The 17,262-nt window shown below is 43.2% G+C and overlaps 1 long non-coding RNA gene across 1 annotated transcript; it reads left to right on the forward strand.

Annotated features, from left to right (window-relative positions):
- Window positions 1–1,708: 1,708 nt before the first annotated feature.
- LOC146758345 (uncharacterized) lies at window positions 1,709–15,707 on the forward strand. Its single transcript, XR_014934562.1, has 3 exons — window positions 1,709–1,959; window positions 4,106–4,215; window positions 15,471–15,707. It is a non-coding gene; the product is annotated as an uncharacterized LOC146758345 (long non-coding RNA).
- The last annotated feature ends 1,555 nt before the right edge of the window (window positions 15,708–17,262 follow it).

Here is a 17,262-nt window from a genome sequence, read left to right on the forward strand (position 1 = left end):
TAGAAAACTGTGGTATTTTATCAGCAACATGTGAGAAAATTGAGAAAAGTTTGGGAACGTAACAGTCATCTGATTGGTGTGATTAAATTATGCAATAAGCCCACCCCAAAGAAATCATGTCTGAAGTGTACCACAATCTGCATTTAATTCATCTCTATTAAAACAATTACTCCAGTGTTTTTGACAAAAAGGGCCTATTTTCTTCACAGCTCTTCTAAAGACTTTGCTCTGAGCTTTATGACCTCTCATAGGAGCACTGTTACCATGGGTGTTCATGGATGAAAATTCCATCTTTGATGTAGTTGGGTCTTAAGACACTAATTGCTCTGAAAAATGGGAGTGGGGCCCTAAGTTGGCATTAGATGCTGACAGAGAGCTCTGGGAAAGACTTGAGTGCAAATCAGATATGCCCTTGGCTATGTGAGCCATAGAAAAAGCAGTTGTTCCCCATTTCCAACCAGCTGGAGCTGGTGTACCATTCCCAAGCTGAGTTTCAAGACACATTGAGTTATTATAATACTTCCCAGAAGTGACATGTTCTGGGACTAATGATGCAACCCAAGCAGCTGGAGTTCGCCAAGTGTGAGACACAAGGCACAGCTTTGGCAAATGTGGACAGTGTACTTTTCTACGAAGGAAAGATGATGTGTCCATGAGTTCTTAAAAAAAAATAAAAATAAAAAATCCCTATTCTGGGCCTGCATTTTGGCTGTGCTTGGGTTCGTTCACTTCAGCCTCACTTGGATTCAGTTCAAGCCATCTGCTCCTCTCCAAGAGCTAATTTCCTGGAGGTGTTCTGGCATGCTGTTAGTGTCAATGGTTGTGTCTGTGGAGGACAAGAACTCTGACTGTCACTGCGGACTGTTGGCAGCCAAGCCTGCAGCACCTCTATGTCGCTCCTAATCATCCTGCATAATTAATGAAGAGAAGAAGGGATTATCTGAATGCCTGTGGGCTGATCAAGGGAGGGAGAGCAGAACCTGTCTCCATTTGGGTATGCTGTTCACCAGTGATATTAACTATGTTGAAGATGAAGAGTCTACTTCTGGTATGAATTGCTATTAGTAGCTTCTTTGATTTATTATTATTTTTTTTATTTTTTTTTATTATTTTTTTTTTTTTGCATCAAAAGCTGCAGAGTGAGCCAGTATGGTAAAGGTGGTGGTAGTCATGAGAACAGCTACAGCACAGCTGCCTGTGCTGTGCCATTGGTGATAGTTTCTCTGATAGGTACGTGGGATGTTAGCCCGTGTGACTCCACTGGCAGGTTGGAGGGAGTGGTAACAGAGGAACGCATGCAGGGATGTTCAAGGTCAAGAAGGAAGTTTTGAAAAGCTTAAAGAAACTGTTGGTTGTTGGAAGAATAACTTTGAAGGCATTTTTTTCTTTTTTTCTTTTTTTTTTAATATTGAACCCTGATGTTTCTTTCTTTTTTTTTTTTTTTATGAGGTACAGTTTACTTGTATTTATGAGTCTTCTATTCTTCTCTGACTTTTAACAGGCAGGAAAGTCATTGATCTCTTTCATACGTAGTGATTCTAGTTTTTGTTATGTCTATATTTTTATCTGCCTCATGAGAAAATCCAGGTAATGACAGGGCTTTCAAAATGGGAATGACCTGAGAATCTTTTTGTGAAAAGGACTGTCTGTTCAAGAGTCAAAAATACCATTGAGTCATGTCCCATTGATGCAAACAGGACTAAATACAACATCCAAACTGTAATCCTGGCTCGTATTAATAGCTTTATTGGCATCTGATCTTGTAGTCAGCTGTTAGAACATTAGAGCCCTTTTCTCCTTCCCTTTCATTCAGTGGTATCACAGGATGAGAAACTGGGCTCAGAACTGCTTCAACATATGGCATGGTTGGAAGAAATATTTTCTATGGAATTAGGTGGAGGACAACGATATTCCAGAAACTTCATCTTGCTGGTTTCCACTTCTTCAGCCCTGAAAGAGGTAGCTTCTTTCTGCTTTATTTTGCTCTGTGTTAGGAGATTTATGTTTGTTGCATAGTTGGGTACAACTGTTTTCACTTAGTGAAGTATATTTCAAAGCATTGGATGTTCTTGCAAAGTGGCAGAGCCAAATGTCCTCAGACCTCCCTCCCACTAACATGACTGAGGTCAGGAGGGAGCCTGAGGTTGAGGGAGATGTCCATCAGTGGTTGAGGGGGGAAAAAAAAGCTTCAGTGAAGAACCATTCCATAGTAAACCAGGAAGAGTAGTAACTGCAAGTGCACCATACATTGTGCTTAAATCTACCCGGGCAACACAATGTGTTGCTTGATTGATGCTCATGGTGAGCTGTAACAGCAGGCTTTAAAGATTCAAATTTACTAGTTTCTAAATATGTAAAGCATAAATTAACACATACAGTGAAAAGATGAAAATGTGATTTTTGTCCCCGAGAACCTCTGCTCAAAAATCTTCTTTGTTTTGTCAGATTGGAAAGACATCAAATTGATTTATTCATTATTTCTCCCTATAGGATACTCTCAAACTTTCTGTGTGTTGTATGGATTGAAATCTTTTCAGATTGGAAATTAAAGTCAAAAGGATTCCAGTTCGTCTTGACAGTGTTTCATGTATTTTACACATGGGCTTAATGTATTTAAAAAAAAAAAAAAAAAAGGGAACAATGTAACCAAAACCAAACACAAGTAGGAATTGTTAATTGGGTTCATTCCATCTAGAACAAATGTACATAGATCTAGAATTTATTAAAAATAAACAATAAAAGGACCAAATTATGGAGAGAAAAAAAAAAAGTTAAAGTACAGCAGGATTCTTTCCCAGTAGTTCTGAGAAAAGCTTAAAAAAACTTATTTCAAGAATAGTTTATGTAGATAAGCTCCTCCATCAGTAGTGAGAAAGTAGGTTTTTTCAACCCCTTTATGGCTCTGTATTCTGTAACTTACAGCTTTAATACTTTCCTAACTAAGGAAGGATTGTTTTTATTAGGAAAGTTTAGTGGCACCACAGTTTACTTGGTCAAAGCAGCATGAAGGCAAGATGGAGAGTGATAGCTTTACATCTGGAAGTTTTCCATATGCTTCAACAGGACCTAGGTTATTTTCAGTATGGAGAAGGATCAATGGGACATGAAGGCTGAGCTGGATTTATGTGTGCAGTTGTATAACAACAAGGTTTCTTTTCTCAAGGTCAGATCACATTAAATATATGTGTACAGTGACATTATGGAGGAACAGGCTATAAAATTATAAAATGTGCAGTAGGTTGTGGAAATGTCAAATGGATGACTATGTTGGCAGACTCATGAGACCAAAGCACAGGAGATGGCTTGGTTGTCTTCAGTAGTTGCTTGGTACAGGCTTTACCAGCAGTGAAGGCTCTGTGTGCCTTGATGCCTAATTTGATGGAATGAGCTTTGAAAAAACAGATTAGAATGTCTTCTGTTCACCTAAGGAAGGGATAATTAGCTGGGAACAGAACAGGCAGGAGCAAGTCATGAATGCTGTGCTTTTGGACACTGCCTTTGATCAGGCTACTCAGATCTGCAGTCACAAGTCAGGATGTCCTATCTGCAGTGGATGGGGCTTCTTGTGCATTGTGCTCAGAGTGTCCCTGCAGGTCCTTGTTCATTTTCTTGCTTGTCCCTTCCGTTCTTCCAGCACTCCTTGGAGTCATCTTTGCTCTCCCTAAAGGGGCTGATCTCCAAAGGTTGTTGCTGACTGAGTTAAGTGGCTGTGCACAGGGGGCTGGATGGTGTTCCCCTCCTTGTGCCTTGGCTTTTTGGCTGTACTGTGGATGGTGGTGGGGAACTGGTTTTGGAAAGAAGTGTCTAAAAATGCATCCTCAGAGAAAAGACCTGATGACAGGTGTGATGAAACTGATACAGGAGAGAAAAACTGTCACGTGCCTTTTATATTATGAGAGCTAGAAAGGAAGAAAGTGATTGAGACACGTTTGGGCTGCTTTGTTCTATTGCTTTGAAACTGAAGGAAACCCCTTTAATTAAAGAGTAGAGGAATAATCCTTGTGTTAAGTCTGAGTCTGCCAGGTACGGGAGGTGGTGTTTGAAAGAAGCTCCTCTGTTACCAAGTCTGTTGCAACTAAATTTGATATCTCTCTCCTCTGATGAGGGCCCTGGATGGAAACTGAGCGGCTGGAGGGTTCTTTGTGAAATCCTGAGAAGAATGTGGGGAGGCTGTCAAGGAGTGGAAGTCCTCACATCTCTAGTGAGAACACTCAGGTAAGCAATTCAAAAGGAAATTTCAAAGGAAGTCAAAATCAGGGGGGGGCTTCAGATATCAGAAGAAGATGGAGGAGAATGTTTGTGAAGTTTCACCAGCCCAGCTGCCAGCCCTGAGCTACAGAGAGCCTGTGTGTGAAGCCCACCCATCTGAGGGCTCAGCTCACGCTGTGGGCATTTCAGGTAGGTCAGTCACGAGAGCAGTCATATTTCCTTCAAAAAAGCACTGACCCCACCTTTGAAAACAGCAGTGATAATGAGTGTGCCCCAAGCACAGGTCATTTTTAGAGCTGGATCATGCCTTACCTGCAAAGACACTTACTTTGAAAGACTGAAGATGGATTGATGTTGCTCCATCTGCCATTCTTTTGGCCTTGTTACAATGGCAAAGATCATATTAGAGGCTGAGCAGCTCATAAAGTGAGAGAGTTATAGCTGTAGGCAATTCATAATGGAGAAATGTGGACTGGGTGTGTTTAGATATTTGCATATGTGCCACACCTATTGCTATTTAATTTGTATACATGGTGATTAAATAAAACTCATGCAGTACTTTTAAGGGGTGAGGATTTTATGAGTTTGCTTATGATTTATATCATTTTTTTTTTTTTTTTTGCTTTAAGTGTAACTTTACACAGTAGTTTGGAGAGCATACAGTATAAAACAAATCAAGTTTCACAAAAATGATCAAATAACGCTTATCAGCCTCAAGTATCCTTTTTTAATTGAAAACAAGTGTTGTTTTCATAAAGGAGCCAGACTAACAGCACTGCAGGTGGAAGGCTGCTGCTTATCAACTGCAAAATCATCACAAGATACCATTACCAAATTCCCCACAGACTGCACTGGAGCTGAGCAGGCATGGAGGGTTCATGTCTATGCATGACCTCCTACTATAGGGATGCTGAGCTGGAATGGTGGTTTAAGGTCTGCTTCTTTCTTGTTTGCTTTGCATTAACCATATTTCCAGATTGAATGCCGGAGCAAGTGCTGATGTTAGTCCATGCCTAGATGGTAAATGACGCTCATGTGATTCTTAAATCATTCTGGTTAGGGTCTCATGTGGGAAGAGAGAGGCAAGAAATGTTTCAAGGTGTTTTAATGCTTTTGTTTCTTTTGTTTCAATGTGAATTTTCTACATTTCCATTGAATTCAAACGTAGAAAGTCAAACCATCAGCTCCTGTTTGATTGGCTCAGATGGCAGATGTCCCAGTGTGTTCTCCTTTGAAATCTCTAGCTGTTCTTTAGTACAAAGACCAGTTCTGGATGGTCATTTATTTCTCTATAGGGTGCAAGTAGGAGCACAAGCAGCTCCACAAAAATCTGGAGCAGAGAGATGCAGTGCTCCTGGCACTGAGGCAATGGAAACTGCAGTAAGCCCTGCCCAGGAAACAAAACATTTCAGTGCTTTCTTCCCTAAGGACTTGGGCCCATGTATTTCTCTGTGCCTTTAGGCATGTAAACATCTTTTAGCTCTGAGTACATCTTTGGTCATGTATTATAACCTTGGAGTACCCTGGAATGCCACCTCCTCCTCAGCAAGCACTCAGAAACCTCACATTGCAACCACCCTCTCTCTAATGAAAAGGAACAAGAGCAGCTTTTCCCTGGCAGCCCAACAATAAATCTGCTCTGAGACAGAGAATATTTCTGTGTGGCAAGACAGAGAAATCCTTATGTGTCCCTTTGGTGACAGAAGTTCCACAGGCATCTGCCCCTCACTGCTTGCTGTGCTATCCATAGGCTGCCTGAAAGGTTGAAGTTTGCCTTCAGTGATCTTTCAGCTCAAAAATAACAATGTGTCTCTCTGGAAACCTGTGCTGAAATTGGTTCGAGTCAGTAAGAAATGCTCTTGGTTTCTCCATAACTTCTCCACACCGGCAATAACTCAGGTATGAATGTGCAGCCCAGCACTACTGTAAGGCTTTGACACTTAGACCTGAGCCCTCCTCTTCCCCTGCTCGAGCCATTGGTGGTGTGATGGACATGGAGAAGGTCTGCTCTGTACTGATCAGCATCAGTGTACCTGGGAGTGTATTTCCCAAAGTCCCAAGTGTTATTTTGCCCTGATGGCTGGTAGCCCTTCCCATGGCAAGGGGTTGAAACTGAATCTCTTTAAGGTCCCCTCCAATCTAAGCCATTCTATGATTTATTTTCTGTGCCTTCTCATCATTTGAGAGCAGCTCTGCCGCTTCATTTCTGTGCTCATGTGAAGCAGCAAAACCATTTGCTGATTTTCTTTGTCCCTGTTGCTCAGATGGCCTCATTGCAAATTACAAATGGGTGTCAGTCTTCTCAGCTTTCATTTTATTGATGGGGAAATGGGTGTATTCATGTAAGCTCAGAACAATCACTTTAAGTCTGTCTCTTCATCATCTGGCTTTGCACTTGAATGGCTTTCCTTAAATTCAAGACATGATTGATCAAAGGTGTGTGAGAATACAAACCTGAGTTCTACCAGTGGACTGCAGTGCAGGATTTCTGAATAAGACCTTAGTGACTTAGGAACCCAGCTGCACCTTTGAAGATGTGATCCCCTGGAAACGACTGCATGAAGCAATGCTAGATGCATTGCCCTGTGCATCTCTGCCACACTGCTGCTACTGGTGGTGCAGAGGCTCTGTGCAGATTGGAGCAGCAGGATTGGTTTGTCCTCCCTCCCACACAGCTCTGTCTGGCAGCTCTCTGAGGTGTAAGCTGACACTTGCTCAGGCTGCAGGGCATTGCCACTACCTTAAAATCCCCTTGTTTACCTGCAAGTGTCCTTGGTGCTGTTGATACGGTGGAGGGAACGGATGCCATTCAGAGGGACCTTGACAGGCTGGAAGGCTGGGCTCGGGTGAACCTAATGAGGTTCAACACGGCAAAGTGCAAGGTTTTGCACTTGGGCCGGAAGAACCCCAGGCACCTGTACAGCCTGGGAGGAGTTGTCCTTGAGAGCAGCTCGGCAGAGAAGGACCTGGGGGTCCTGATAGATGAGAAACTTAACATGAGCCAGAAGTGCGCTCTGGCAGCCCGGAAAGCAAATGGGATCCTGGGCTCCATCAGGAGAGGGGTGGTCAGCAGGGATAGGGAGGTGATCGTCCCTCTCTACTCTGCTCTTGTGAGGCCCCATCTGTTGTACTGTGTCCAGGTGTGGAGCCCTCAGTACAAAAAAGACGTGGAGATTTTGGAAAGGGTCCAGAGGAGGGCCACAAAGATGATCGGGGGCTGGAGCACCTTCCCTATGAGGACAGGCTGAGGGATTTGGGTTTGTTCAGCCTGGAGAAGGTTGCGGGGTGACCTCATTGCAGCCTTTCAATACCTGAAGGGAACTTACTCCCAGGAGGGGAGTAAACTCTTCGAAAAGGCTGATAATAGCAGGACTAGGGGAAATGGTCTTAAGTTAAAAGAAGGAAGATTTAGGTTGGATGTTAGAGGGAAGTTCTTTACTAGAAGAGTGGTTAGGCCCTGGAACAGGCTGCCCAGGGAGGTTGTGGATGCCCCGTCCTTGGAGGTGTTCAAGACCAGGTTGGACAGGGCTCTGGGCAACCTGATCTAGTAAAGGTGTATGTTTGGTGGCCCTGCTAGGCAGGGGGGTTGGAACTACATGATCCTTGAGGTCCCTTCCAATCCGGGTCATTCTGTGATTCTGTGATTAGTGCCATCAGCTGCTGACTGCTGCCCTGATGTATGCAATGTTGAGTGAGCCCACAGCTGTGGACCTGAGGTTTCTGCTGCTTTCTGCCTCCATCTGTATTTCACATGGCTGAGGCATGGCTGAGGTTTGGGAAGTGGTCTGAAAGGAAGCTGGTTTCTTGGTCTTTACAGAGCAATGGGAACATGCTGTAAGTGTGCACCCTTCCCAAGTCTGAATAAAACAGAGCAAGACACCAGGTCAAGGAAGAGACATACGTAACAGAAAGGGAAGTGGGAAAGAAATCCATACATATTCAGTGAGGGAGTGGGAAAACACATTCTGATTACAGCCATAGCTCTAATGTATGCAAATGTAATAGTTTCCTCCCCTACTAAGGCATCATGTATTACATACATTACATGATGTACTACTGTGTAACAACATTGTTTATGACTCCTAGGAGAAGCAAATCATAATTCACAGCCATTAACAAAAATAATAGTGCTTTCACCCGGAGGAGCTTTCCTTAGAAAGCCTGTACAGATTCTATCTAACCTAATTTAAGCAATGTCATGAGTTGGAACAGATCGCTATCAAGTCTGTCATGCTTGTCATAACATGGCACTTGAGTTAGAAGACATCCCTTCCCAGGAGAAATTCCTGCTAAGGAACTGTATTATTTAATGGAGTTTAAGATTCCTTTCAAGTTTCAGAGCTTGTTTACTTGAAAATTGTTCCAGTAAAAAGCAACTGTTAGCCAGGTTCCATTTAAAGAGAAATGAGTTTCCACGTACATGATTATAGACTGCTATTCCTCAAAGTTATAATTAACCAGGAGCTGTGCAGAGGAAGTTGCTGCGGATCAGATGCTTTGCATCTGGCATGTATTTTCTCAGGGATGAGGTTTCCTGGAGCCTGCGAATGGATATGGGTATTTACGTGAAGAGATGTTCCTCTGTGACAGCCACCTGTCTCTGTCACGCCTTCCCTCAGCCTTCCTCCTTTTTATGCAAGCAGCTAATTAACTTTCAGTATTTGTGTGTAATGAGAGAGAGAGGCTAAGAAGGAAGCAAAAGCCTATGGCCTCACCAATATGGTGCCAACCAGCTCTGGAGTGAAGCTGATTATTTCAACCCTTGGGTGGTCACCTTGAGTCAAATGAGCAACTACATGAACAAGAAGTATAATGGCAGCAAGACATACGAAGGTGTGTGAAGATGTGGAAAGGAAAGAACAGCACTTCCTTTGTCTTCTCTTTTCCCCTACCTATTAACAAACTTCTTTATTTGGAGCAGACTGTGGTCTTTGGAAACTTTGGTGCCCAGCTCTGCAAATGTGTTCAAAACAAAGCGACCCCATCCTGTGATGGAGCATAGGTCTGATTGAGCCCCACTGAAGTCAATGGAAAGGCTTTCAGTAAAGACAATGGGCTTTGGCACAGATGCTATAAGCATTATTGTCACCCTCTGGCTTATTCTCTTGATACCAGTTTTTGCCATCAAACCCTCTGACAGAAGGAGAGAAAATCTGGTCCCTGTTGGTTAAAGAGCAGTTAACACAGACTTCTGACAGATCTAAATTGACGCTATGGATAGATCATCTTTCCAGCACAGAGGTACAGAAACACAACTACTTAACCCCCTCTGAGATTCAGTGCATCCTGAGCACCTGGGTTGGGACAGGGAACTGCTGGAGGCTGGAATTTGGGTAGTGAGGTGCTGTCCTGGGAATCTGATGAGGTGTGTCTTGAGTGTCCTGAAGGGAGACATAAAGAACTTGCAAAGTAGCCAGAGGAGTGTCAGGAAGCCTGAAATGAACGGATATTTAACGAATATTCAGGACAAAAAGAAAATGCCACAAGTGATCAGAGCTGCTCTTATCGCCAGTCCTGACGTCCTGATACCAAACAAGGCTGTAGCAGAGAGCACACAGGTCCTGCCCTCGTTCCTGTTTTAGCTGCACCACAGCTCGTGGGTTCTGTCGCAGGTGCTGCAGAGCTGTCAGGGGCACAACCCACAGCAGCGAATTTTAAGCATCTTCTAACTTAAACAAGAAGAGAGAGCTAAACAAATCCCTCTTGATTCAATCAAATACCTCTTTCCAGCCAGCAAGAGTAACAGGCTTTGAGTGTTAGGTGGCTGGCCTGAGTGGATTAATAACTTGCTTTGTCTTATCAGCCGAGTTTCATCCAGAAATAAATCCCACCTGATCTCTGCGGATATGGCACGAGATGATTCCAGAGAATGCAGAGGATGAGATACTCACACTCTGTGGTGCAGGGGAGGGCTGAGTGCTGGCCTGGGGCCGTAGGATCAGGGCTGGGACTTTGCTATGGCAGCAGCACGCTGATGGAGTGAGACAGGACTGGGGGAGAAACCCAGCAGAGAATTTTTTTCTCCCTCGCTCAGCTTCCCACCTCAAGGCTCAATTTCCACGATGCCTCCCATGGGAAATTCTGTGCTGTGTTTTAATTAGCATTAGAAAGACGTTTAGAGAAGCTTGAGGCTCCCTCCCTTTGCTTTACTCATCCAATATGCACACTCCACTCAGCCTTTTGTTCCAGGTCTACTTCTGCAGTTCCTTTTGTTTCCATTTGTCAAGCTTTGAAACAAAGAAACAGGGCAACATTAAGAACGATTTGGTAAAATACGCGCTTGGGTTTTCAGCTGATTTCTGTATGAACTTTTCTCTGTTCCTACAGCCGTGCTCTGGGGCTGAGCTCCTGGCAAAGCAGCGGCAGACCGAGTCCACACGATGCTCTGCTCTCCGTGGGATCTCCAAGGATGGGCTCAGCCCTCACTGGGCATCAGCACCCAGAGCTGTAGAGAAGGGTGGTGTCCCGGTGGGACCGCTGTGATGAGTGGTGGCCCTTAGCCGGTTATTAACTCCCACCCCCAAATTAATATGAGACAGAAATATGTAAAAAATACTTTCCTTTTTGCTGAGGTCACAAAATATGGATTTTCTCCTCTTTACACTGTAGAGCTTCTTTCTGATTTGGAAATGCTTTCGTAGTCGTTAAGTTTAAATGCCTGAGATTTTTGAGCTGACCTGTGCCCTCCGGAGGATACTTGCATTTGTTTTTAACCTGTCTCTTACCTTCTTTGCTTTTGTCTGCTTGGATCTGCTCCATTGAGCCCTTCTGTGGAAAGAGGTAGAAAACTCTGTCCTTTGGTCTCCCATCCGATCCTGCTTGTTGGTGCATTTGTCTGGCAGGGGGATGCTGTCATTACCTCCAACCTCACGTACTTCTACTGGTATCAAAGTCAACATCACTGCTGGTGATGCAGTGATCTGACTCCAACAGGAGCTGAGAAAAGACAAGAGGAGTTAAAATTAACAATATAAAACTCAAAGTGAACACAAAAGTGGTATGGGAATGCAGGTACAGAGCCATAAGGGGAGCAAGGTGGGTGAGGTAAAAATGGGGATGAAAAATAAATGGGTGACCCAATGATTCAGTGGTGTTGGCAGCATGGGGACCCATCGGGCTCCTGTGAACATCCAGCTTCCCTTGGCAGGGGATGCTCCTGCCCTTATGCAAAACGCAGCCTGGGGAAAATCAGTGCTATGATGCAAGGAAACGAAACTCAAGACTGTGATCCTTAGTTTGGCAAAATCTCAAGCTTTCCTTGATTTGTCCAACAATCCTGATCAGAACTACACAACAGGGTTTACGTTTTTTTCTTCTTTCCAGCTGGAAAAATACCATTTCTCTCTGTCCAAATAGAAGGGATGATTTTCTTGTCAGTCTCCAAATTGGCCTCCTTGGGACCGTGCTCTGAGATGGTGATGTCTACATTAAAGAATAGAGACAACTCTCACCTTGCCAAAACAGAGAAGGAAAGAAAAATGGTAGTTAACGGTACCTCTCTTCTCAAAACATTACAAAAACATTATAAAAAAATCCTACAGACAGAAGGCTCTCAGACTGTGCTGTTCCTTAGGGTTTCAGCTTCTTCAGGGATGCTCCAGCCCGATTAAACTCCTAGGAGATGTATATGTACATACATGTGCGTATATATATATATATATATATATAAACACATAAGCCTGTAAAAAAAAACCCCATAAGAATCTCTCTGTTGACTTCAAAGGCATTTCAATCCGTAGTAGTAATGCAACTGTATATTTGTAGCTGATTTGAGGATTTAGGGAATCTCTCTCTGAACTACTTCTGAAGTTTGTTAGAGATTACAGCATTACTCCAGGTAGTTCTATTAAATTACAAACCCTGCTCCGATTGCAGCCCTAGTCTGCCTGTGCTGCAGCCTTTTTATTTCTGCCTTAGACTGAAAGTCCCAGACATAGTGATGCAGTATTAATAATGGATTGTGATGCTCCTCGAGGAGGACTTGTTTACTGCACAGAGGAACCTGGAAGTGGCAGGTCATTCTGAGGGGAGGGAGTTAGAAAGTCACATAGTAAGGGTCAGTGCCTGTCCAAGGGAACTGTAAGGAAACCATGGGTCTTGAGCACCCTTTCTGACAGCAGAGATGCAATGAGTCAGTGCTGTAGTGGTGGTAGTGCTGGGAAATGGTTTTGTAGGGGAAATCATGGTGCAGAAGTGTCTGGGCCTTCCATTTTCTGCCCTCTAAATGTAAGGCAGGGAAAATGAGGAAGTGTCTGTACATATACAGGTGTGTGTATGTATATAAATCTATATTTGTTTGTGTATTTATGAGAACTGTTGCCTTAGAGATACCTATGCCTGATTATTTCAACTTGCTTACAAAACCTTAAGCTGCAAACTGAAGAACCCACTCTGAGACAGCCTGTGCTCAGGGGAATTTGGGAGAGCTGTCAGACTTTACAGCATTTGCCATTTGCTCAGATTTTAATTCTGCCAGTGGGTGTCACGGTGACAACCTGCTGTTCCACACCCTGTCAGCATGGGAAGCTCCAGGATCTGCTGGTTCTCAGCCTTCCACCCCTTCCCACCTGATGGTTGTGGGATCCAAGCAAAAGAATCTGGCTACAAAAATTTGCTCATGATATGTAGGTATTATGGAGTTTCTTGATTCAAATGGACAAGCACCTACAGGTGGCATGAAGGTATTGGCTTGGAGCTGCAGAACACAACTCAGCCAATTGCTTCAGCAACTCAATAGCAATTTATTTTTAAAGATTCCATGGCTGTGAAGTATTTGCATTGCTTCCTACTAACAAATGAGTAGTGAAGCATTTACATGTGCAATGCTAGTCATGCAAAAGGCAAGGATGGTTTGGGGAAAAATCCTTGGGATGGTTTTCTGCTGTTAATCCTCTTACCAAAAGGATAAAGCAGAAATATTCGCTATTCTCCTTGTCTGGAAGATCTTTGTGACTTTGATCAAATCAGATGGCAACTGAATCTCTTATTGTTACGATTTGTTGTTAAAAATACATCCAAGATTAAAATGCTGTAAGAAAAAGGTCAAACAGACAAGAGGTGCACATTCCGTATTTGCAGTTCAATGAGTATAGTAGCAAGGATGTTTACAAATCATTGGAAATAGGAAATAACTCCCTATCGGGCTCTCATCATGTTTTCAGGCCATGTCCCCAGGCAGGGGCACCTACACACCACTGAAGAAATCTAAGAGCCCTTGTGCCTTTCTTGAAATGCTGTGTATGAATCTGAAACATCCCATATACATCTGACCCTCGTCAAACCAGCTGGAACACATAATAAATTTTCAAGCTGGGGAAAAGGTAATGAAAGAAAAGATGCATTAACTCATATTTTGAGCCTGCTGTAAATTATACTGTACTGGGGAGGAAGAATTAGGGAGATTAAAGGAAATACTGTACTTGATGTGGGCGAATCTGTGGAAGAAGTGTCTGTTCCTGAAACATGAATATTTAATAATCACTTTTCTGGCCACAGGATGGATGTTATTAGTTGGTGAGAAAGTGAACGATGGTGCAATGGGAGGAGAGTGGATGAATTGTAGGTAGTGCCTTATGTAGCACTGCATTTGAACTCACTGACTGTATAATGGTGGTTGTGAAAGTAGCAATGGGGCCCTTCTGAGAGGGGGAGAGAGGCTCTGAGCATCACAGACAGCTTCTATGGGGCAGTAAGTGTTGGGTACTGAAATAACATGAGGGTCAGGGCCAGAGTTAGGCAACAGAAGTACAGACTGACTTTGGCCAAGGTAAAGCTTGAGGGCAAAACCTGCATTGGTAGCATCAATAGCTCTAATTTCATCGTATGACACTGGTGTAATGCTTTGACTTTCAGTGTACACTGAAGCGTGATAATGCAGGAATCAGGAGTTTGAATGGAATGGCCACAGCTAGTTGGTGTCTTTATTAAAAAAAAAAAAAAAAAGAAAGTGTTTTTCCTCACTTATTTTCTCAAGTTCAATTAAAGCTTAGAGCTATTTAGCTGTGTAACAGCACGGAGGAGATAACAGGTAATTGAACAGCAACTTGGAGCTGCTTCTGTGCTGGCGCACGTCCATGGGAAGGCGGTGGCATCTCATCAGTCGCTCTGCAAGGCTGGGGGCAGAGAGCTGGTGCTGCAGCAGCATAGAAATGAACCCACTTTATGTTTGCAGAAGGCTGAGGTGTCATGCATGTTGTTCTTGCAAACCAGTGTTTTTCCATTGGTGAAAGTATTAAGAGGAGCAGTGCAACAGGAATGGTTCTAACTGAGCATCTGTCATGTGAGCTCCCAAGGATGAAACCCTTGCAAGTTAGGCCAGGGGAACACTGGGCTCCTAGAGCTGCAGGGTAAGGGCTGTACCACTGTTGCTCTGGTGTTTTGTTTGGTAGGAAGACTTCCTTATATACCTTTCTGAGCTTAGTTTAAAGTATGTTTTATTAGAAAGAGCAATCTCCTAAGCCTTGTGTAATCTCACCACATTGGGTGTTCTAGTGCTACAGAAGCCTGTTATTCAATTGCAGGTAAGCCAAAACAAAACAAGGCCCTAAAAACCTAAAGGAAAATAAATCCCCTCAGGGATTTCTCCTGCTTCTTTTGCTTACAGTGAGCAGTACTTGATGCTGTAGGAAGGCAGTACCAGCACTAAAGTTACTGGAGCTGGGACGTTGTTTCCTGTGGAGAGTCACTAATCACAGCTGTATAGGCTATATACTGTACTCAACTCTCTATCAGGTCTTGCTTTCTGAGGGAGATTTTTCCATTCTACTGAATGCTTAGATATTTTTTTCTCTTAGCTGATGTACACCCTCCAACCTGAACTATATCAAAGTCAGCATTTAGCACTCTGTATTTACTTTAGCTTGCATGCAATTTGCCAATGATATACTGTACTTTTCTACAGTTAATTTGTTCGTTTCAATGTATAATGCACCCATGAACTTTCTGAATTTTGTGCTGAAAATATGATAAGTGGGTTATATTATGTAGTGAAGGAGTTGTAATATGAAAACACTTCCATATCATCAATTATGTACCAGCTTAATACAAAATGATATTAATACATGAATCAATAAAGGAAGTTGTATAATAGGATTCTTATGAGAACATGCAGCGGATGTTTATTAAAGATGTAAGTTTTATGTTAAGAAAGAATGCTTTGCTTTATTCATTTATTTGATAAGCAGCTCAGCTGCCCTGAGTGAAATGACTTTGTTGTATATTCACAAGGAACTCTCATATGTATTTCTCATTTTTTCTCACAGAGTTCAGAAATTTAATAACCAATACAGATATCATAAAAGCCCAGCTGTTGGTTTGTGGTCAACAGTGCAGTTTTCTTTGAGCAGTGAGGAAGAGAAGTCGGTCTGTGTGTGATGGAGAGTGGCAATCAATACTATGATGTGCACCCAGTTTGTTGGGAAAAGTAATGGGATATAGAGAAAAGCACAGAAGAGCTGATGGGAAGCCCCTGGGACTCAGAGGCAATCTCTCTTCTCCCTTGCCAGGTAAGAGGGATCCTGTAGGGAGCTCCCAGGCTAGCAGCTGGGATGTTGGTTTGCTAAATATAGAACAAAAATTAAATGATAATTCCATCAAAGAAAATCTCTGCTCCTAGCAGGACTCTTAGGTATAACTGCTGTGGGGTAGTTGAAATAAAAGTTACTCTAAAGCAGTTTTACAGGGGTACAAAGCAAGAAAGCTGCACATTTCTTTACTCATTTTCTCCTCCTGCCTGGCCAGCTTCCAGCCCTCCAGCTGAGGAGCACAGCAGGGTTTAAACATCCATGCCAACACCAATCTGTCCAACCCCATTTCCCAGCCATGATGGTGTGGGAGGCAGCAACTGGCCCAAGCAATGTCCCTAGAGCAAAAGTCACTGAAAATGCCATTCTCCATGCAATCCCTAGAGCAGACATGAGGAGCAAATGAGTCAGTAGGAAATCTCACTTATCTGTGTGATCATATGTCCAATTTCTTATCCCCAGCAAGCTGCAGTGTGATGGATAAGTATCTAAAACATGGGAAAACCTGGAGCAAGGAATCACTCCTATCACTGATGAAGATGCATCATCATTGGGCATGGTTCAAAAACCATTAAAGTTTCCGAGTGGTTCCAGTGGGAATGAGAACAGCCCTTTTTCTGAAGAAATAGAGGTATATATTAAACCTTAATTGAGAAGAGCCTCCACCAGGATTTTCCCTCTGAGGGGAAGGAGCTTTTGTGGATATAATTGTCTTGAAGGGAGTAATTATTCCATGGACATTTCCCAAGGTGTGAGTGATGGCTTTTTTTGCTGCTTTTCCTGAGAGTGGAAGTGCTGTAGCTGTCTTATCAAGGACTGGTGGCGTTACCTGGCAGGCAGGGGACAGGCTGCTGTTTCAACATACATACACAGCAGTAGGAACAAGTTTCGTATTGTTTGGCTGAATATTTCTCTATTATTCTTTCCCCTGAAGCAGAACACAGTTTGCAGCAATTGATTGACTTAGCTGGACAGTGAGATAAAAAATTACAAATAAGACTGGCTGGAAGCTGTTCTGCTGCTGTGATTAGATGTAAAACAGCCACAGCCAGAGCTGTGTTTTGCCCGGGGTCAGATCAACAGACCACAGATTCTGGTTTTCTTTCTTTCTTTCTCTCTTTTTCTTTTTTTTTAAACATGTTAATTTTTACACAATTTCAGGAGGGCTGTCAATCATCATTCTGAAAAACTCTGCAAGTGATGGAGTGTGTCACTGTGAGCTGTGGAATTATCATTCCTTCCTCTTGGTTGGGAAGACGTTGCAGAGTGGTGATAAGCCAGGGGCAGAGCTGGTGGAGATTGGAAAGAAAAAAGGGACATAAATCTGGGATGGGATAGGAGTGGGGAAGTTGGATCTCTGAATAGAGAGCTGTCATTGACACATCACTCAGTGGTCCTGCTTGTTTTAAGCAGCAGGAGAAAAATCCTACAGGCCGCTCCCCACCTCTTGCTGGGAAAGCTGCAGTTTAGAGATTGCCTGAATAAGGGATGAGCCTGGGCTGATCTCCTCAGCGTAATCCAACCCTCTTGG

The sequence above is a fragment of the Coturnix japonica genome, chromosome 15 (genome assembly GCF_054131305.1).
Source record: "Coturnix japonica strain WE chromosome 15, WE-NBRP24, whole genome shotgun sequence".
Lineage (NCBI taxonomy): Eukaryota > Metazoa > Chordata > Aves > Galliformes > Phasianidae > Coturnix > Coturnix japonica.